Source organism: Miscanthus floridulus, chromosome 19 (genome assembly GCF_019320115.1).
Source record: "Miscanthus floridulus cultivar M001 chromosome 19, ASM1932011v1, whole genome shotgun sequence".
NCBI classification, from domain to species: domain Eukaryota; kingdom Viridiplantae; phylum Streptophyta; class Magnoliopsida; order Poales; family Poaceae; genus Miscanthus; species Miscanthus floridulus.
This window is the reverse complement of record NC_089598.1, coordinates 80,210,918-80,234,535: the sequence shown is the minus strand read 5'-3', so window position 1 is coordinate 80,234,535 and position 23,618 is coordinate 80,210,918. Positions and strand designations below refer to the sequence as shown.

General features: G+C 45.4%; 1 pseudogene; it reads right to left on the bottom strand.

The window, feature by feature from the left end:
• Positions 1–22,355: 22,355 nt before the first annotated feature.
• On the bottom strand, positions 22,356–23,205 carry LOC136526232 (ribonuclease MRP protein subunit POP4-like; annotated as a pseudogene).
• Between the last annotated feature and the right edge of the window lie 413 nt (positions 23,206–23,618).

The window sequence follows — 23,618 nt, the reverse complement described above, 5'->3', positions numbered from 1 at the left end:
GAAGTAAAACATCGTGAACCCTAAGATTGACTGCCCAAAAGGGAACTTGAACTTCTTCGACGAACCGGATCCTTCCTTCTTCTTCGATCACACCATCACCACAGACAGACGAACATAGCTTCACAACATCGACTGGATTTCGTAGTTCTGCTCCAAAGGTGAGGGGAAATGGGGATGAAGGAGAAAAGCAAGGACCAAGGGTATTTATAGAGGCGAACGAAGAGGGAAAAGCAACACATTGACGGCGGATGCGGCGGGGCTGGAATATACAGACGGTGCATGATGTGGAGATAAGGTCAGAAACATGGCGTGCTTCCTGCGCGAGCGGCGGAGGGGGAAATAAAGGAGAGTAGAGGGGGGGTCCGCTCGATGAGGCAGGCGTGCGGGTGGTCGTGTCACCAAAGAAGAAGGAAAAGAAGGGAAAGGGGGGGGTCCGGTACGGGGACGAGGCGCGAGAGTCGGGAGCCGACCGGATGCTGGAAAAGGAGCAACGCACAGTGCACAAAGATGGCGGGCACTGCACGATGCCGCGGTCACGCGAAAACGGGACGATAATGGACCCGACATCGACGGCGTTCGTAGGGCACACAGCGAAATAACCCGGCATGCGTAGCACGGTCAACTAAGCACAGGGCTTGGGACAAAACGTCCACTCTGACTTTTGCAACTACTCCCGACTATCCACTGCTGAACTTCCTTGACCACATCCATCTTTTCTGTAAACCCAGATCATGTCATACTTCCTTTCTCCAAACCATCTCCTTTTTACCTTGAAAAACACTTTTGCATCCCCATTATGGATTTCCCGTTTGAACACCCGAACATTTTCGAGAAAATTTTAAAACAAAACAGTACGGCGGTGTAACTTGGTAAAGGTACTTGGTTAACAACCTCGATACCAGCGCGTGCCGAGCAGCGTCACATGTGGCAGCTGTTCCACATGGAGCCCTCGGTTTCATCGCGGCACCATAAGCTTTTAACCAGGCAACTTTTACCAACTTACACGCCCAGAAGGCAGTGGGGTCATAGACCACAGAGTAAGGGGTATCGCAAGGGAAAAATTCAACAACAAAGGTTTCCCTCCACAATAAGGGACAAGGAATTTAAATCCAACGACGGATTTGGTTTAAAAAGATTCAAGTGTTCTGTTGGGACATCCACAATTAGTCGCTACAGTGTCCAATAACATCCAATCACGGCTGATCTGCTTGGCATCTGAATGTCAACTTCTCTTGTAACTCACTTATCATCGCCCTTGGAAAACTTAGAGCAAGCCTAACAAGACTTTAAAGTAAATGAACGCAATAAACACAGCGAAATAATTAAAATGCATGTTCCAACGATCTTACACGGGTACAACGTACAGGCATTCAGGCTCACATTCACGACATAGCATTCACCTACGGCCGGACGATCTCAACAACTACGGACGACAACAACGGCAAGAGAAAAATACAGTGGGACAGCAACGAAAAACACTACTACTATGGGCACAACGTCCCAAGGCAACTACTCTACATCTTCTTGTGGCAATGGCTGAGTGAGAGGAATCAAGGGCTCTGCTTCTAACACTTCCGACGGTGGAGGTGCTGGCGGTTCTGCATCACCGGTTCTTCTTCTCTCTGGCGGGTGGAGAGGGATCCCTTCCAAGATTGGGGCATTCTGCCTTCCATCAACCAGCGACCTCCGCCTGGCCCTAGTGAACAGATAGGCCTCACCCAGCTGATGGACATGCCGATCTTCAGCCTCCTTCAGAGATTCCTCCATGGTAGCCTCTCGGCTCTCAGCAGCTGCAGCGCTGGCATGCGCTTCGGCGAGCTGCACCTGGAGCATCCGGTTGAAGACCTTGGCTTCCTCGGCGCGCTGAAGGCACGCCCTCAGCTCCAAGGCTTGACGGTCGTACTGCTCATCTAGAGCGAGCAGGTACGTGGTCAAGTGCACCACGGTGGGACAGATTACAGTAATCAGAAAGATTAGACTGTACCCAGCGGAGGGTCCCATGCCGAGGGCATTGGAGGCTCTATTCGCACTAGTCGACATAGTGCGTTTGTGGCAGAACCGCCTAATTTAATGTCTCACAGGAGTGCTTGTCTTCCATTAGACACTAAGCACTCAGGGGAGAACATTAGATTACTCGGTTCCGTCGGACACACCCTAGGGGAGAACCCGAAAATCCACATTTTTGCCACCAGAATCACAAATGGGAGAATAAAGCTTGTATCATTCTTAACCATTTCTTACATCACTTTTAATACAACATCAGAGTATAATATTTATTAATATAACAGCGGAATGAATCATGTTATCAAAGTTATAAACAATTTAATTGAACAACGGAATAGAAACATGTGAACAGAGTTACAGCGGAAATAAACATCTATTAATGACATGATGAAGTATTGGTATATAGACTACGGCAATAGATTATGAAACTTTCATTTATAAAAGCATTTGATGAGAGTTATAAATAGCAACTACGATCGCAGCGTAAAGGAAATCCTCTCTGAGCCCACCAGGAGGAATCCACACACAAAGGTCGGCTCAAGCGTCCACCTGTCACCTGCAACAGGGGGAAATAAAACCCTGAGTACTCAATTGTACTCAGCAAGACTTACCCGGTAGGAGAAAAGAAAAGACTCCAAGAATATGCAAGGCTATCTGGTTTGTGGGTTGCATTTACAGAAAGCATTACTAAGCGTGCGTCCTTATCTTTGATTTTTAATAATAGCCGCATTGGTTCATTAACTAACCATTCTATGTAAGCACCTGTGCTACTTTCAAGCAGGTGGTAAGCAATCAGATTTCCTTTGTCCATCTTCCATCTTTCATCTTTCAGTTCTTACTACGATGCTAAACCGTAGACAAGCCGTACCGGATAGCCCGGCGATTCGCGAATCAATGCCCCCAGCTGGGTACCCCGAAAACACACGCCCCGCTTGTACCCCGGGCACAAGCAGGACCAACCCATCACTCTCCTGTCCCGGGTGTCCAGGTCCCCGTCCAAACTGGGACTCCAAGCCCCCGCCTCTGAGTCCCGGACTCAGTGCGGTGCAAGGACCTCCTCCACCAAAATAAAACCCTGACAGTCGGTCCGGAAAGAGCCAGATCCGTGACAAGAGAGCAACAAGCATTCCAAGCGCCCATACACAAGTATGTGCTCGGGATAATAAGTCTGTGACCTGCCTAGAGTCATATGCACGATCGGTTCTTAATCGACCAGACAGGGAGAAAACGGTGTAACCAAGTTATGACCCGCCTCCGCGGCGACACAACTTCTTACACCCACCAATACCCAAACCATATCCCTGCCCGGTCACCATTTTCATATTTTCCAAGTGATAGTAATCCAATAATATATTTCCTATCTCTCGCGAGTGACAGGCAATCACTCGACTTCTACCGGAGTCCTGTAGCATAGCAATCTACACGATCCTGTCATACTAGTAAGACTCATAGGATAAAGATATATATGCAAGTGGTTTCATTCAACTCCTTGAAACTTAATGCACAAATATAACTTAAACTGCAGAAAGTAGGGGTTATGCACCGGGGCTTGCCTGGGAAAAATATAATCAGAAGTTAGCTTTCCATCATGGCGACATGATCTCCAAAAGCACCATTCCTCCAGCAACTCCCGACAACTCCGTGATCCACCGACGTCCCTATTATGATATGCAATGTAATGCCAGGCAAAGATATAATTAATTGACTGAAATCGTGACTCGTATAAATACGCTTTACGCCTCTCGAGTAACGAGTTAGTTCTAACGACGACTGTACATAGACTACATATTCCCGTTGTCGGATAAGGCGTTATTTTCCAACAATTAGTTTAGTTATATAAACCAACGGTGTTTCTTTATTTTATCCTATCGATTTAATCATTATTCAAAATAAGACATCATTATCTATTTAGCAAACTAATTATTCCGGAGCTACCAAAATTACCACGAGTACCTAATATTGCCAAGAGCCTACTGTACGAATTTCAGATCCAACACTATTACCAATGCATCATGGAAATTCTTATAAGTTTATACTTTGCAACATCAAACGCCTTAAATTAATTATATAACTTCCAAGAATATTATTCAACTATATGAACAAATTAGACTAGCAGGTAGATCATGAATTTAGGAGACTAACAAAATTAGTTTCACCATTTTTGGACTCCTATGCTATTTTATATTGATTTTACAACTTTACCTTTTTAAACTAACTCAAAAATTACTCTACAAGTCGAAATGGGCCGGCGCCAATCACCTGGCCCCAACGGCGTGCGGGCGGCGGACGGCCCAGTGAGTCGCGCGGGTGAGCAGCCGGCCAGCCCAGCGGGGCAACAGCCCAGCAGCGCGAGTAGCCATCGGTCCAGCAAAGCGGTGCGGGCCACTGGGGCGCGCGCGGCCTTCCAACCCGGCGGCCCAGCCAACGGTAGACCGGCCCAGCGTAGGCGGTGGCCCAATCGCGGGCGAGCAGCCCAGGCGGCCAGGCAGGGCAGCGGTGGTCTTTTTGCAGTGACGCACCTATACTTTCCTCAATTTACTTCCCAAGACAAAACACTATTCCCCGGTGACACGTATTTGCGTAAAGAACCCTGTACAAAATGTTTTCTTGGATTTAAACCCTTGCTCACCTTCCTCCTTCCTAGAGAAGGAGCGCATGGAGTAGAGGGAGCATCGGCCGGCGGCGAAACCCGGCCGCGCGCTCGTTGACGACGACGAGGAGACCAAACGGCGTAGTGGCGGGGCGCGGGAGCATGAACGCGGCACGTCGGCCCGGCGCTCAGCCACGGCAGCCGCGGGAGTTCGAGGCGGCAACGACGCACACGGAAGCGGAGCAGCAACGGGAAAAGGAGGGGCGCCGTGCTCGGGCATGGCGGGTGCGGCCTTGGCGTTGGAGCGTGCCGGGCATCCACGGACCGCAGCATGGTGGCTCCGGCGGGAGCGGGACGAAGGGCGCGCTCGCGCGCGGTTGGAAACGCGGCGCAGGGAGTTGCGCGCGGACCCGGCGAGGCAGGAGGGGACGCGCTGGTGCAGCAGCCAAGGAGCTCTACGGGTTCGACGTGGGACTCCAGCGAGGGAAGAGGCAGCAGCACGTGCACGGGGATGCGAACCAGCACCCGCCAGGGGCTCGGTGATGCGGAGCGGAACTCCACAGGCGGCGGATGCTGCCGTGCAGTGCCAAGGAGCGGACGCCCGACGACGGTGGGGTACCACGGCGAAGCACGGGCGCGCGGGGCACTGACGAGCTGCTGCTGTATGTGGCGTGGGGCAGCGTGGAAACGCTCGACACGGGGAGACGCACGGACGTTGGTGCAGCTGGCCACGGCATGGCAGCCGGCATGCGGGCGCTGCGGCTCGGGCGCGGCCATGCCTCGGCGGCACCCGGTGGCCTGGCAAGGACAGGAGCACGGGCAGGAACCGAGGAGGGGAAAATCATTGGTGTGGATGGCTTCAGCTGTTGGCCTAGTAGAAGAAAAAGGAGAGCAAGGAAGGACGGCAGGAGACAGCATTGGCAGAGAAAATAAGGAGACAGACATGACAGGACATGGCAGACAGAGACAAGACCGAAAGGGGCAGAGGCAGCAACAGCATACGGTGCAATCGTTTTCCCCCGTGCGTGTGTGCGTGTGTGTATATATATATATATATACATGCGTACCTATATATATATATACATATATATATATATATATACATATATATATATATATATATATATATATATATATATAACGGTTTATTACTTTAGTCAATTTGCAACGTCTAGGCACAGCAAAAAAATCAGCAAGCTCGAATTTAAATTTGATTCTAAATCTATATATATATATATATATATATATATATATATATATATATATATATATATATCATTCTATTTATTAACGGATTTTATTTTATTTATAAACATTGTTTTTCATGCTTAATCTAATAGAATGAACCGTTCGTTATCGATTGGCCAGAATTGTCGTTCAGCAATTCTTAACTATTTTTACGCACTGAAATTTTTACCTGGACGTTTATTTGAATTCGCGAAATTACGTCACACAGGATTCGCATATCGCGTCGAATACGTTTTAAATAAAAAAAATCCGAGAAACTCGTTTTGAAAACTTTATTGAGGCCTAAATCGCGGCGCTAAAAAGGATCGTAACACCGGGGTGTTACAACCAACCCCCCTTAAAAAGAATCTCGTCCCGAGATTCGAAACTGGAAGCAGAAAAGGGGAAACGCGATTACATTCCGTAGATCAGGGATTACACGAAAGATTACACGACTTCGAACACTAAACCACACGGGGATCTAGGAATACCTGGTTAAGAGCAACTTGATACACCCAAGACCTACTCCCAAAGTCGGGATAGACGAGGACAATGGAGAAACAACAAGATAATGATTATCCAAAACATGGCGTAGCACCAACAAATCCAGAAACAGTCGACTGAGAAGTAAAACATCGTGAACCCTAAGATTGACTGCCCAAAAGGGAACTTGAACTTCTTCGACGAACCGGATCCTTCCTTCTTCTTCGATCACACCATCACCACAGACAGACGAACATAGCTTCACAACATCGACTGGATTTCGTAGTTCTGCTCCAAAGGTGAGGGGAAATGGGGATGAAGGAGAAAAGCAAGGACCAAGGGTATTTATAGAGGCGAACGAAGAGGGAAAAGCAACACATTGACGGCGGATGCGGCGGGGCTGGAATATACAGACGGTGCATGATGTGGAGATAAGGTCAGAAACATGGCGTGCTTCCTGCGCGAGCGGCGGAGGGGGAAATAAAGGAGAGTAGAGGGGGGGTCCGCTCGATGAGGCAGGCGTGCGGGTGGTCGTGTCACCAAAGAAGAAGGAAAAGAAGGGAAAGGGGGGGGTCCGGTACGGGGACGAGGCGCGAGAGTCGGGAGCCGACCGGATGCTGGAAAAGGAGCAACGCACAGTGCACAAAGATGGCGGGCACTGCACGATGCCGCGGTCACGCGAAAACGGGACGATAATGGACCCGACATCGACGGCGTTCGTAGGGCACACAGCGAAATAACCCGGCATGCGTAGCACGGTCAACTAAGCACAGGGCTTGGGACAAAACGTCCACTCTGACTTTTGCAACTACTCCCGACTATCCACTGCTGACCTTCCTTGACCACATCCATCTTTTCTGTAAACCCAGATCATGTCATACTTCCTTTCTCCAAACCATCTCCTTTTTACCTTGAAAAACACTTTTGCATCCCCATTATGGATTTCCCGTTTGAACACCCGAACATTTTCAGAGAAAACTTTTAAAACAAAACAGTACGGCGGTGTAACTTGGTAAAGGTACTTGGTTAACAACCTCGATACCAGCGCGTGCCGAGCAGCGTCACATGTGGCAGCTGTTCCACATGGAGCCCTCGGTTTCAGTCGCGGCACCATAAGCTTTTAACCAGGCAACTATACCAACTTACACGCCCATGAAGGCAGTGGGGTCATAGACCACAGAGTAAGGGGTATCGCAAGGGAAAATTCAACAACAAGGTTTCCCTCCACAACTAAGGGACAAGGAATTTCAAATCCAACGACGGATTTGGTTTTAAAAGATTCAAGTGTTTCTGTTGGGACATCCACAATTAGTCGATACAGTGTCCAATAACATCCCAATCACGGCTGATCTGCTTGGCATCTGAATGTCAACTTCTCTTGTAACTCACTTATCATCGCCCTTGGAAAACTTAGAGCAAGCCTAACAAGACTTTAAAGTAAATGAACGCAATAAACACAGCGAAATAATTAAAATGCATGTTCCAACGATCTTACACGGGTACAACGTATAGGCATTCAGGCTCACATTCACGACATAGCATTCACCTACGGCGGACGATCTCAACAACTACGGACGACAACAACGGCAAGAGAAAATACAGTGGGACAGCAACGAAAAACACTACTACTACGGGCACAACGTCCCAAGGCAACTACTCTACATCTTCTTGTGGCAATGGCTGAGTGAGAGGAATCAAGGGCTCTGCTTCTAACACTTCCGACGGTGGAGGTGCTGGCGGTTCTGCATCACCGGTTCTTCTTCTCTCTGGCGGGTGGAGAGGGATCCCTTCCAAGATCTGGGGCATCCTGCCTTCCATCAACCAGCGACCTCCGCCTGGCCCTAGTGAACAGATAGGCCTCACCCAGCTGATGGACATGCCGATCTTCAGCCTCCTTCAGAGATTCCTCCATGGTAGCCTCTCGGCTCTCAGCAGCTGCAGCGCTGGCATGCGCTTCGGCGAGCTGCACCTGGAGCATCCGGTTGAAGACCTCTGGCTTCCTCGGCGCGCCTGAAGGCACGCCCTCAGCTCCAAGGCTTGACGGTCGTACTGCTCATCTAGAGCGAGCAGGTACGTGGTCAAGTGCACCACGGTGGGACTATCCTCTTGCACATCTCGCCCTTGCAAAGCCTCCATGCGAGCCCTCCATGCCCGCCGGTTCCTATCCAAAGGTGGAAAGAACCGCATGGGGGTACGGGCAATGGGCTCCTCATAGATCTGGCAGAGGTACCGTAAGGCTTTGCGGGCCACAACCTGGTAGGTGTCGATGAAGCTAAACCCGGTTGCGGTCACACTCCAGGCTTCGGTGAGGTTAGGGAACTCTTCACTCTTCCCGATGTAGACTGTAACCTCACACCGCTCGGTGCCATGCTCCTCATACTCACGGCCCTCATACTCGGGGCGATCATTGACTCCGAGCTTTTGCAGGGTGGCATGCAGGATTTTGGGAAACCCCTCAACATTCAGGCAGTAGGTGCTAACCCAGGCTCCTGCCATCTCTGGCGGTGGTTGCAAGGAAGGCTGAGTGAAAAGCTGGCTCAAAGGAGAAGCTAAGCGAGCTAAAGTGCGCTGAGTGGTGGTACCAATGGCTAAGCCAGGCTCTACTTATAAAGGCGGAGCATTCAGTGGTCCTGGCGCGGTTCACCAGGGTTCCCGCGCGATATCACTATGGCGGATCGACCAAATTCCACGAGTTCGAGGCGAGCGACGTGCGATGTCATTACTGACTAGTACGGCTGCAGGGTAAGGGTCCGACAAGAGCGTAGAAAGGGGTATGGGGAGACGTGGGTCACGACCGGCGTGAACCACGGGCGAACGCGAAACACGAAGCCACAGTTCAGACCTAACTCTAGAACAGGACGAGTCATTCGTGCACAATACGACACGCGTGACACCTATGGATGGTGTATCTGCAAGTAATACGAGTACTACAATGCACAAACGGGATATGCATGAATGCACGTCCTATACGTCCTTTCACTGTTGCCAACATATAGGGCAACCGTTCTCAGAATTTTGGCACATCGTTCTCTCCCTGTAACTAGTCGATACTATCGAACTATGCTCGAGTCAGTGTACCTGCAGAAACTTGATCAAGCCTATCTAAGTCAGCAGAGTGCCATCTATCCTGGATACATAACCATAGTAATAGGGCTACTTATATAACTTCGCATGCAACGTCCTAACTTTTTGCAACAATGGGTTATCAAATTTTAGTTTAGAAAAGGTTTTCGAAGCTTTATTTTCTCATTTATGCTCTGATACCACCTGTGGCAGAACCGCCTAATTTAATGTCCTCACAGGAGTGCTTGTCTTCCATTAGACACTAAGCACTCAGGGGAGAACATTAGATTACTCGGTTCCGTCGGACACACCCCTAGGGGAGAACCCGAAAATCCACATTTTTGCCACCAGAATCACAAATGAGAGAATAAAGCTTGTATCATTCTTAACCATTTCTTACATCACTTTTAATACAACATCAGAGTATAATATTTATTAATATAACAGCGGAATGAATCATGTTATCAAGTTATAAACAATTTAATTGAACAACGGAATAGAAACATGTGAACAGAGTTACAGCGGAAATAAACATCTATTAATGACATGATGAAGTATTGGATATATAGACTACAGCAATAGATTATGAAACTTTCATTTATAAAAGCATTTGATGAGAGTTATAAATAACAACTACGATCGCAGCGTAAAGGAAATCCTCTCTGAGCCCACCAGGAGGAATCCACACACAAAGGTCAGCTCAAGCGTCCACCTGTCACCTGCAACAGGGGGAATAAAACCCTGAGTACTCAATTGTACTCAGCAAGACTTACCCGATAGGAGAAAAGAAAAGACTCCAAGGATATGCAAGGCTATCTGGTTTGTGGGTTGCATTTGCAGAAAGCATTACTAAGCGTGCGTCCTTATCTTTGATTTTTAATAATAGCCGCATTGGTTCATTAACTAACCATTCTATGTAAGCACCTGTGCTACTTTCAAGCAGGTGGTAAGCAATCAGATTTCCTTTGTCCATCTTCCATCTTTCATCTTTCAGTTCTTACTACGATGCTAAACCGTAGACAAGCCGTACCGGATAGCCCGGCGATTCGCGAATCAATGCCCCCAGCTGGGTACCCCGAAAACACACGCCCCGCTTGTACCCCGGGCACAAGCAGGACCAACCCATCACTCTCCTGTCCTGGGTGTCCAGGTCCCCGTCCAAACTGGGACTCCAAGCCCCCGCCTCTGAGTCCCGGACTCAGTGCGGTGCAAGGACCTCCTCCACCAAAATAAAACCCTGACAGTCGGTCCGGAAAGAGCCAGATCCGTGACAAGAGAGCAACAAGCATTCCAAGCGCCCATACACAAGTATGTGCTCGGGATAATAAGTCTGTGACCTGCCTAGAGTCATATGCACGATCGGTTCTTAATCGACCAGACAGGGAGAAACGGTGTAACCAAGCTTATGACCCGCCTCCGCGGCGACACAACTTCTTACACCCACCAATACCCAAACCATATCCCTGCCCGGTCACCATTTTCATATTTTCCAAGTGATAGTAATCCAATAATATATTTCCTATCTCTCGCGAGTGACAGGCAATCACTCGACTTCTACCGGAGTCCTGTAGCATAGCAATCTACACGATCCTGTCATACTAGTAAGACTCATAGGATAAAGATATATATGCAAGTGGTTTCATTCAACTCCTTGAAACTTAATGCACAAATATAACTTAAACTGCAGAAAGTAGGGGTTATGCACCAGGGCTTGCCTGGGAAAAATATAATCAGAAGTTAGCTTTCCATCATGGCGACATGATCTCCAAAAGCACCATTCCTCCAGCAACTCCCGACAACTCCGTGATCCACCGACGTCCCTATTATGATATGCAATGTAATGCCAGGCAAAGATATAATTAATTGACTGAAATCGTGACTCGTATAAATACGCTTTACGCCTCTCGAGTAACGAGTTAGTTCTAACGACGACTGTACATAGACTACATATTCCCGTTGTCGGATAAGGCGTTATTTTCCCAACAATTAGTTTAGTTATATAAACCAACGGTGTTTCTTTATTTTATCCTATCGATTTAATCATTATTCAAAATAAGACATCATTATCTATTTAGCAAACTAATTATTCCGGAGCTACCAAAATTACCACGAGTACCTAATATTGCCAAGAGCCTACTGTACGAATTTCAGATCCAACACTATTACCAATGCATCATGGAAATTCTTATAAGTTTATACTTTGCAACATCAAACGCCTTAAATTAATTATATAACTTCCAAGAATATTATTCAACTATATGAACAAATTAGACTAGCAGGTAGATCATGAATTTAGGAGACTAACAAAATTAGTTTCACCATTTTTGGACTCCTATGCTATTTTATATTGATTTTACAACTTTACCTTTTTAAACTAACTCAAAAATTACTCTACAAGTCGAAATGGGCCGGCGCCAATCACCTGGCCCCAACGGCGTGCGGGCGGCGGACGGCCCAGTGAGTCGCGCGGGTGAGCAGCCGGCCAGCCCAGCGGGGCAACAGCCCAGCAGCGCGAGCAGCCATCGGTCCAGCAAAGCGGTGCGGGCCACTGGGGCGCGCGCGGCCTTCCAACCCGGCGGCCCAGCCAACGGTAGACCGGCCCAGCGTAGGCGGTGGCCCAATCGCGGGCGAGCAGCCCAGGCGGCCAGGCAGGGCAGCGGTGGTCTTTTTGCAGTGACGCACCTATACTTTCCTCAATTTACTTCCCAAGACAAAACACTATTCCCCGATGACACGTATTTGCGTAAAGAACCCTGTACAAAATGTTTTCTTGGATTTAAACCCTTGCTCACCTTCCTCCTTCCTAGAGAAGGAGCGCATGGAGTAGAGGGAGCATCGGCCGGCGGCGAAACCCGGCCGCGCGCTCGTTGACGACGACGAGGAGACCAAACGGCGTAGTGGCGGGGCGCGGGAGCACGAACGCGGCACGTCGGCCCGGCGCTCAGCCATGGCAGCCGCGGGAGTTCGAGGCGGCAACGACGCACACGGAAGCGGAGCAGCAACGGGAAAAGGAGGGGCGCCGTGCTCGGGCATGGCGGGTGCGGCCTTGGCGTTGGAGCGTGCCGGGCATCCACGGACCGCAGCATGGTGGCTCCGGCGCGGAGCGGGACGAAGGGGCGCGCTCGCGCGCGGTTGGAAACGCGGCGCAGGGAGTTGCGCGCGGACCCGGCGAGACGGAGGGGACGCGCTGGTGCAGCAGCCAAGGAGCTCTGCGGGTTCGACGTGGACTCCAGCGAGGGAAGAGGCACAGCACGTGCACGGGGATGCGAACCAGCACCGGCCAGGGGCTCGGTGATGCGGAGCGGAACTCCACGGCGGCGGATGCTACCGTGCAGTGCCAAGGAGCGGACGCCCGACGACGGTGGGGTACCACGGCGAAGCACGGGCGCGCGGGGCACTGGCGAGCTGCTGCTGTATGTGGCGTGGGGCAGCGCGGAAACGCTCGACACGGGGAGACGCGCGGACGTTGGTGCAGCTGGCCACGGCATGGCAGCCGGCATGCGGGCGCTGCGGCTCGGGCGCGGCCATGCCTCGGCGGCACCCGGTGGCCTGGCGAGGACAGGAGCACGGGCAGGAACCGAGGAGGGGAAAATCATTGGTGTGGATGGCTTCAGCTGTTGGCCTAGTAGAAGAAAAAGGAGAGCAAGGAAGGACGGCAGGAGACAGCATTGGCAGAGAAAATAAGGAGACAGACATGACAGGACATGGCAGACAGAGACAAGACCGAAAGGGGCAGAGGCAGCAACAGCATACGGTGCAATCGTTTTCCCCCGTGCGTGTGTGCGTGTGTGTGTATATATATATATATATATACATGCGTACCTATATATATATATACATATATATAACGGTTTATTACTTTAGTCAATTTGCAACGTCTAGGCACAGCAAAAAAAATCAGCAAGCTCGAATTTAAATTTGATTCTAAATCTATATATATATATATATATATATATCATTCTATTTATTAACGGATTTTATTTTATTTATAAACATTGTTTTTCATGCTTAATCTAATAGAATGAACCGTTCGTTATCGATTGGCCAGAATTGTCGTTCAGCAATTCTTAACTATTTTTACGCACTGAAATTTTTACCTGGACGTTTATTTGAATTCGCGAAATTACGTCACACAGGATTCGCATATCGCGTCGAATACGTTTTAAATAAAAAAAAATCCGAGAAACTCATTTTGAAAACTTTATTGAGGCCTAAATCGCGGCGCTAAAAAGGATCGTAACACCGGGGTGTTACAGCGTTGCTCGAAGTCGCGAACCACAGTCGGTGCAGGACGATGTTCCCAGTGCAGTCTCACGAATGGATCACCAGGAATAAGACGCCTTGCTGTTCCGCAGACAATCACCGGGAAGAAGACGGGTTCCAAGAGTGATCACCACCAGGAAGAAGGCGTACGTAGATGAGCAGTCGTGGATCGCTCCCCAAAAACCTAATCGCCGCACACCCCGTGCAAGGTTCTCAAGCGAACGAGGGTTCCAAAGGCATATGCTCTCCCGCTGCTCCATGCGCGCAGAGGTACGGAACGGAGAAGCCAGAAGGCTGCTGAGATGTGGTTTCTCTTGGGAGCGGTTGTGGAAGACCAAAATCTGGACTGATGAAGGACTCGGATATATGGGTGCGATGGGAAGAGAGAGAGGCAGCGGAGAATCCTAGGAGACGGAGAATCGGAAGTGGAAAGGACGGTAACTGACACAATCAGTTTGCCTCCACCATCAAAGGGAGTAACTCCCGTGCTTATGTGGATTAAGTGGCAAAAAACTAGCCACGCCCGCTCGCTCACCGCCCGCCTGCCTCGCCACGCCTCAGCCCTGGCCCAGTCTGTGCCTATGCCCGCGGCCACAGCCCCACTCGGCCGACGACGGCGGCGGCGTGTGGCACGCCTTTGTCCTTTTCTTAGGTTCTCAATTTAGATGAATAATTTCCAATCATATAAGCTGAGTCAACGTTCAGTCAAAATCTCGTATGGTATTAAACCATACAATGCTTAATGTTACGTATCATAGAGTTTTATTTAATTTATTAAATATTATATGGGCCAAGCCCATATTATATCCAACAATCCCCCACCAAACTCTAGGGCTTGTAACAAAATAGTCTCAGAACCACATTTCTTTTATATACCAGTGTTTCGATGGAGACTGTTAAGTTGAACATCCATCTAGAGCAATAGTTTCACTCAGTCACAACTGAACAATGGACTAAGCCTTGAATTGCTAGTTTTGTGTGAGGTGAATGTCACTAAAGTCCTTAGCTGATACTTGGCTGCAAAAGGCATCCCCTCTATTTGAAGCATATAAGTCATACTCCAGTGCTTTTTATGAGTATTTAGAGATCATCCAAATCTCATAAACTGTGACCAGCAGCCTGACTCATATAGGTGTGCTCCTCAAAAGATGTTCTGTAGGACAACATCTTTGCTTTAGCAAGCCACTTAGAACACATTAAGGTAAAAACCAACTTGCCTTACAGTTAGGAAAGATTTTCATCACAAAATGAGTCTTACTAAGGATCTTTCCTCATAATTTACTACTAGCTTGTTTCACCATTCTACTTCACGAGATCTCCGATCACATAGAACCGGTTACCACTATAGTAAATTTCAAGTGGGTCTCAAACCCATCTCTCTCGATGCACTTTCTATCACATTGCGTGACAGACCCTTAGTGAACTGATCTGCCAGATTGTTAGACGTGTGAATATAGTCCAACGCTATTACTCCGGAGTTTCTCAATTTTCTGACAGATTTTAATCGTCTCTTAACATGCCTTGTGGACTTCATGTTGTCCTTAGAACTGTTAACCTTTGTAATCACAGTCTGGTTATCGCAGTTCATAGAAATAGCCGGTATGGGTTTTTCAACAACCGGTAAATCCATAAGGAGATCATGAAGCCACTCGGCCTCAGAGCCAGCAGTGTCTAATGCTGTGAGTTCTGCTTTCATTGTAGACTTTGTTAAGATAGTTTGCTTGCAAGACTTCTAGGAAATAGCGCCACCTCCAAGCAAAAACACATATCCACTTGTGGCATAAAGCTCATCAGCATCAGAGATCCAGTTGGCATCACAATAGCCTTCTAACACTTTTGGATGTCCGGTATAACGAATACTGTAGCTCATGGTGCCTTTTAGATAGCGCATCACTCTCTCAAGAGCACGCCAGTGATCATCTCCCGGGTTTGACACAAACCGGCTTAGCTTGCACACAGCAAAAGAGATGTCAGGCCTTGTTGCACTAGCAAGATACATAAGCAAACCAATGATCTAGGAATATCTCAACTGATCCCTTGCTATTCTCCGATTTTTCCTCAATATCACACTAGGGTCATAAGGTGTAGGAGCAGGTGCACAGTCACTAAACCCAAAACGACTCAGCACCTTTTCCACATAGTGGGATTGTAACAGAGTTACTCCATCATCACCTTCTCTCAAAAGCTTGATATTAAGAATAACATCAGCCTCTCCCAAATCTTTCATCTTAAAATTATTAGTTAAAAATTCCTTCACCTCCTCGATCACTTTGAGGCTGGATCCAAAGATCAGTATGTCATCAATATATAAGCACAAAATGACTCCTTCACCCCACCATACCGATAGTACACATATTTGTTAGGTTCATTCACAACAAAGCCAACAGATGTTAAAGTTCTATCAAACTTCTCATGCCACAGCTTAGGATCTTATTTCAGGCCATATAATAACTTTAATAATTTACACACCTTTCCTTCTTAACCATTTTCTACAAACCCATTCGGCTGATCCATATAGATCTCCTCCTCCAACTCTCCGTTTAGGAAAGCTGTCTTAACGTCTATTTGATGAACAATAAGACCATAAGAGGCTGTCAGGGAAAGCAAAACTCAAATTGTGGTCAATCAGGCAGCCGGTGAATAAGTATCAAAGAAATCCTCATCTTCCTTTTGAGTATAACCCTTGGCCACAAGCCTTGCCTTGTATCTCTCGATAGTACCATCAGGCCTAAGCTTTTTCTTGAACACCCATTTGCACCCTATAGGCTTGCACCCATAGGGACAATCGACAATTTCCTAAGTTCCATTAGACATAACAGAATCCATCTCACTCCGTACTGCTTCCTTCCATAAGTCAGCATCAGGAGAGGAATATGCCTCTTCAATGGTCATTAGTGTGTCATCCACAAGGTACACAATATAGTCATCACCAAAAGACTTTGTAATCCTCTGTCTCTTACTTTTTTTGTGACTATAGTGTCATCCTCCTCAGGATTTTGCATATAGGGTTCCTTAGTTTGTTTCATCGGAATAAAATTTTCATGCTCATGGGGAATTATAAATTCATGACTAGTCATGCTAGGTGCATTTTTTATGGGAAACTTATTCTAAAAAAATATAGCATCTCTAGATTCTATGATTGTATCAACAGCTATCTCAGGAACACTAGAATTTATAATTAAAATTCTATAACTCACACTGTAAATAGCATAACTAAGAAAGACACAATCAACAGTCTTTGGTCCAAGCTTTCGCTTTTTGTTTATTGGCACATTCACCTTTGTCAAACAACCCCAAGTTTGTAGGTAAGAGAGATTTAATCTCTTCTTCTCCCATTCCTCGAATGGTGTAATTTCTTTGTTTTTTGTGGACACTCTATTCAAGACATGACATGCTGTCAATATAGCCTCACCCCACCATTCCTTAGATAGTCCCATAGTCTCTAACATGGCATTTACCAAATCAGTTAGAGTGCGGTTCTTTCTCTCTACAATCCCATTGGACTGTGGTGAGTATGGTGGCATTCTCTCATGAATAATTCCATGCACCGCGCAAAACTTAGAAAAATCATTTGAGAAATATTCTCCCTCGTGATCGGACCGCAAACGCTTGACTTTCTTCTCAAGTTGATTTTCTACCTCAGCTTTATAGACTTTAAAATAATGCAACGCTTCATTTTTAGTTTTTAATAAATACACATAGCAAAATCTAGTACAATCATCTATAAATGTCATGAAGTATCATCTACCACCTTTAGTTAATTCGCCATTCATTTCACATAAATCAGAATGAACGAGTTCTAATGGTGCAAGTTCCTCGCCTTAGTAGCCTTGTGAGGCTTGCACGGTTGCTTCGATTGCACACACATCTGGCACTTAGAATCTTTGACTAAGTTAAATTTTAGGATTAAATTTAGATTTGTAAGCCACGTGAGACAGCCAAAATTAATGTGACAAAGTCGTGAATGCCATATATTCGACTCATCCGAAATATTAACATTGTTCACCACTTTATTACACACATCATCAAGCAAAGATAAGCGGAACAAGCCTCCGCAATCATAACATTTTCCAACAAATATTTCATGTCTCAACATAACACATTTATTAGACTCAAGCACAATTTTAAAGCCACCGCGACACATTTGGGAAGCGCTAACAAGATTCTTCTTGATAGAGAGGACATGCTGCACGTTCTTTAATAGCACCGCCTTTTCCAAAGTAAACTTTAGAATGACCGTACCAGCACCAAGAACACGCGCATGCGAATCATTTCCCATTAGCAAGGCTCCAGTCCTACTAGCCTGATAGGAAGTAAACAAAGAAATATCAGCACACACATAAATATTAGCACCGCTGTCCATCCACCACTCAGGTGAAAGACAAACTGAAAGAACAAAAGGTAATGAATTACCATACCCAGATGTTCCTCCTCTAGTCTCGCTAATCACCATGTTTGCTGATTTCTTTTCTTGCTTATATTTGCGGTCTGGGCACGCACTTGTCCAATGCTCATCACTCCCGTAAACAAAGCAACATCCACCTTTCTTGTTGTTTTTCTTCTTGAACTGTGTAGTTTACTTAGGCTTTGTATTGTTGTTCTCTTGCATGTTCTTCTTCTTTTTTATTACGAGATGCAAATGAGTTTTTCTTCTGCACCATATTGATGGCGGAAGACTCAACTCATTTTCCACGGTTGTCTTGTGCTCTCGCCCTCTCCTCAACATCAAGAGATCCAATAAGCTCAGCCACGCTAAACTCTTGTCTCTTATGTTTTAGAGAAGTAGCAAAGTCCCTCCAAGAAGGTGGCAGCTTAGCGATTATACCGCTGGCCACAAACTTAACGGGCAACAAACATGGGAAATGTTCTAGTTCCTTTGCTAGCGCCTGTATCTCATGAGCCTGTTCGACCACATAACGGTATTTAACTATTTTATGTCATACAGCTGCTCCATAAGGTACAACTCACTGCCAGTATCAGAAACTCCAAACTTTGCCTCAAGAGCATCCCATAACTCTTTGTCTGATATGCAAGATATGTAGTTTTTCTCATACTTGGGATGAAGTGCACTGATCATAGCGCCTCAAAACAGGTTATCGGTAGCCAAGAACTTTTTCTCCTCCTCAAGAGTAAACTGTTCAGGCTTCCCCTGTGCGGCGTGATAGCAGTTCATCGCAGTCAACCAAAATACCATCTTGACACGCCATATCATGAAATTCTTGTCATCAAAATGATTTGGCTTCAAAGCAGCAGCAAAACCACTAACAGAAATTTGCCTAACATTAGGTTTTTGGATTGTTAGAAAATTAGGTATTTTCATTATCTGTTTAATCTAGAAAAATAACATCAGCAGGTTTGTGACGACACATATATGCATGTGTATATCTCTAACGAACGCTACAGCATGCAGATATGATATACAGATAATTACAGTAAAAGCGTAGATTACAGTAATCAGAAAGATTAGACTGTACCCAGTGGAGGGTCCCATGCCGAGGGCATCGGAGGCTCCATTCGCACTAGTCGACATAGTGCGTTGCTCGAAGTCGTGGACCACAGTCGGTGCAGGACGATGTTCGCAATATAGTCTCACGAACGGATCACTAGGAAGAAGACGCCTTGCTGTTCCACAGACAATCACTGGGAAGAACCGCCTCGGCCCGCGCCCGTGCCCATGGCCCGGCCCGACCGGTGGCGCGCGCGCGTGTGGCACGCCTTTGTCATTTTCTCTGCTTCTCAATTTAGATGAATAATTTCTAACCTTATAAGCTGAGTCAGCGTTCAGTCAAAATCCCATATGGTATTAAACCATACAACACTTAATGTTACATACCATAGAGTTTTATTTGATTTATTAAATATTATATGGGCCAAGCTCATATTATATCCAATAGAGAATAGGTGTGAACCCAAGTGTAACTCCATTTGTCTTTTCCATCTGATAAGTTGATGGTGAGCAGATTGGATTGCAGATTCTACATTTGTGCCACTACCACTTGGGAGACTGGGAGAGGAAAAGTTCAGAGAAGATATCACTGCTTACTGCTTTTTGCACAGAGATTGACTTGTTTTTGTCATAAGAATATAGTTCAGGGGCTGTCACTGCTGGAGTTTGAGGCATCCAGTTATCAGTCCAAAAGAAACAAATCTGCCCATCTTCAATGGTAACTGTGGTGGAAGTCTTAAATTTGTGCAATAGCTTCAAATTGCCCCTCCACCAAAATCATCCTTTTCTTACGTGGTTTGGCAGCTTCCCATTCTTATAATGCTTCTCCCACACCAAACTGACCCATGGGATATCCATTCTATTAAAGAATTTATTATTGTATCGGAAATTAGTAAGGCTTGCATAAAACATGTGCCCTCATGGTTTTTTTAATGGCATGTCAATCTTCACTAGTGCGTTGGTGCGTCCGACACACCACCGTTACACTTTCTTTTATACTCACTTCATTCCAAATTATAAACGTTTTAGCTTTTCTAGATACATAACTTTTGCTATGTATTGCTTGTTTAATTTTCTAGACTACATATATTATACATAAATATATTCTCTTATAAGATTTGAGAACATGCATGCTCTACTATGTCCTAATTCAGGTGGGTGGTGGGAGGTGGGCATGCTGGTGGCCATATGGCTGCATGGTACGTAAGTCGAGTATTAATCCTAGCTAGAGAAAGCACGGCCATACATACAAATGTGATGCATTTTCTTTATGTGCCAACATACAAGCTAGCGGCGAAATGCATCAGATGGTTCCAGAAGCGATCTATGTGGTCTAGTGGAAATAGTCCGCGATCCGGCCGTGCTCTAGCTCGTTAAAATCCACACTGTATAGACGTATACGCATGATTCGCGAGAAACTAACGTCGGCTTTTGTCGTGTCATGAAACACCGAATATTTCCTTCACACTAGTGCAAATACACGTGCAACACCTACGTGTCTATATCGTGATTTGTCATGCATTGCGATGACGAATTTTTTGTATGAGCGGTGACACATTTACGTGATAAAAAATCATCTTAACCATTTATGACTTGTTCCTTTATTAGGCATTTATCCTGGTATCTTAACAATTATCATATATCATATTGAATCATAAAAAACATATATTGGACCAACAGAAGCATTTGATTATGTATAGTAGATAGTCTCTGATGTATAATGAGACAATATTTTTCAAGCAAATTCAATAAATCCTTCACTATTTTAACAGGGCTCCACCAGCACTGAAGCAATCTCAAGTAGGTTTTCTATGCTATAGCCTTTATTTCAGATAACCATTAATTTGTTTTTGTTGCTAAACAATGTCAAACAGTTCGGGTAGCCTAAACTGATGTAAAATATTGCCTCCATCTGACATGAGTTAAAAGCAGGTTTCAAATGAATTCCTTAGTTTCACCCACCTTCAGACCATGGTGAATCAACCTGTAGAAATCAGTTAAAAGTGGCACACACCAAATACAATAGGAATGGAAAACAATTTAAAAAGGGAAATCAGGATATATATGAATATTTGAAATTAGAAATAAAATCACCATGGTTAAGGGGCTTGTAGTATTCTTTTTGGAATCTAAACGAAGATCGATGCTTCTACATGGTCTAGGGAAAATCTAAAGCATTGACCCCGAGCGTTCATGGCCCAAGATCTTCCTCCTGGCCATCCATAAATTTATATCGCCCCTGCTCCCTTCCTGTAAGTTGAGTGGTTTTGATGTAGCTTATATAAGAAAGCGCATTCTGCTGTACTGTATACAGTCTGGAAATCAGTGTACCTCTTAACTATTTGGTACAGTAGACATCATTGTTTTAAAGTCCATATTATTTTTTTTGGAAGGGTTGGCAAAAGCTTTGTCGAAATATATTAGTAGAAAAAAAGATAACAAATGGGTATATACAAAAATACAAAGAGGAAAGGAACCTCTAGTAGGAATCTAAAACCTGAAAACACAACAGGGGATAGAGGAAACCTGGAAAAAGCAAACACCAAAAGAACTACCCGGACGACCTAACTTGAATAGAGCTTTACTAAGAACAGAAGTTTATGAAAAAACTGAGTGTCGTTGAGGCGTTGAAAAGCACCGTTTCTACACCTCTTCCTCATCCATTTTGATCAATTCTAAACGCTATGCTCTGCAGCTGAACATCTTCCCTGATTTGGTAGGCCACTTCAATGGGGGTTGTAGCTCCTTTTGTTGAAATGTTCTTGGATTCCGTTCTTTCCATAAGTTCCACCAGAAATAAATGAGGATCCCATCAAACTCTTTTCTTCTGTCCTTATCAATTCCTCTTCTCCATTTTCTCCAACATTTAGGTTTATATTCATCTGTGGTAATAAATTCATCATGTTATACAATCAACCTATCACTATAGCATTCTAAACAAAACCAATTCAGTATATGTTTGGTTGTGTGTTTGTGTGGGTTGTATTCTCAATACTTTCTTCTCTTATGCAAAATTTTTTTGCTAGGTCATACCTGCAAGACCAAGAACGTCAGGTGTTTGTGTAGACTCCAATGGTTTCTTTTAACGTTAGATTAGACCTCCAAAGGTAATAAGGGTATTATATAGAGATTTGAGCAAGGATATAAACTGTAGTTCAATCATTAAGGAACTCAGTTGTATTTACATTCGTGTAAACTAAAGAAACCAAAAAAGTCATTTTTTTGTGGTGAGGTATCAAAGAAATGGGGAACCAAAACAAAACTTACTTGTGGAATGTATCAAAGAAATGGTGAGGTATCAAATGAACCACATTTCTTATGTTTTTTCAGAGACATGTGCCTTTTTGACCGCCTTGAATAAATCAGCAAAGATCTTGCTTGGGTGTCCACTATTCTAGGACCCCTCCGAACATAATTATCCAAAGGATCCCTTTTTCCAACTTCAACTTTTTGGCTCCCATTGTAATTTTCCCAGCATCTCCACCTCTCTGAATTATGTGATATATAACACTGTGAAAAACCTCTGCCATCCAAATCCTAAACCAAAATTCACCACAGCGAATATCGGAGGTTGTAAAATAATATATAAGAATAAAATTTATATTGAGAGCCCATATGAGAGGAATATTTACCGAGACACCATCTTTGGACAAATTGTCATGAAAGGCACAAGAAAGTTCAGCATACACAAGATTGTTTTCTTGACCTACAAAGTTCAAAGTATTTGTTACATAGTTACACAACCATACACTTGATACATGTGCACACATAGCGAGAGAGGTAGGGAGGTTACCTGAGGATGCGGAAGGCTTTTGTTGATAATGAGAATTGGAAAATGCTACACCTAAAAAGCAGCAGCATGATGGCAAATGCTGATAAACAAAACCTTGGCTGGTTGCATAAAAAACAATAATGAAGAAAACAAAACCTTTATGAGGATAAGGTTGGTAATATGTTTGACGAGTGATCTCTGGACCTTTGCCTTTCCTTGGTGCATCAAATTTAGAGTTAGGGGTATTAAAGTTGCTCTTCTTTTGACTCTTAACCTGTTAATCTTGTAATTTCGTAGCTTTTGCAGCAGTGTACTACTGCTGAACGTGCATTTCTTCTGATAAGAGATAGTCGACATTGATCCTTTAGAAAGCCAATACCAGATACTGAAACAACAAAAACGAAAAAGCTAATACCTTAGCATGGCAACATCCCAATTTTTTTGAAGCTGCACGAGAGTCATGCCTCATTAAACCAATGTGCCTTTTACGAACAAATGAATGAAAAGGCTGCTCTTTTATCAAACAAGAGCTCGTAGGACCAGAGCATATGAACTAATGAATCTGAGCAAGACTGCTACAAATAAAGCTGGATTATCTTTCACCTTTATTCAACAGCCTGGCGTGAATTGGGAGCAAATAAATCTGTCCTCCGGAAGGCCATAGTCAGCTCGTTTGTGTGGGCAACCTGGATCAGGAGCTTCTTGATTTTTCTACATCAAAGCAATCGAGAATTGACATTATGAATATTAAGCAGAATTAAGGCAAATCT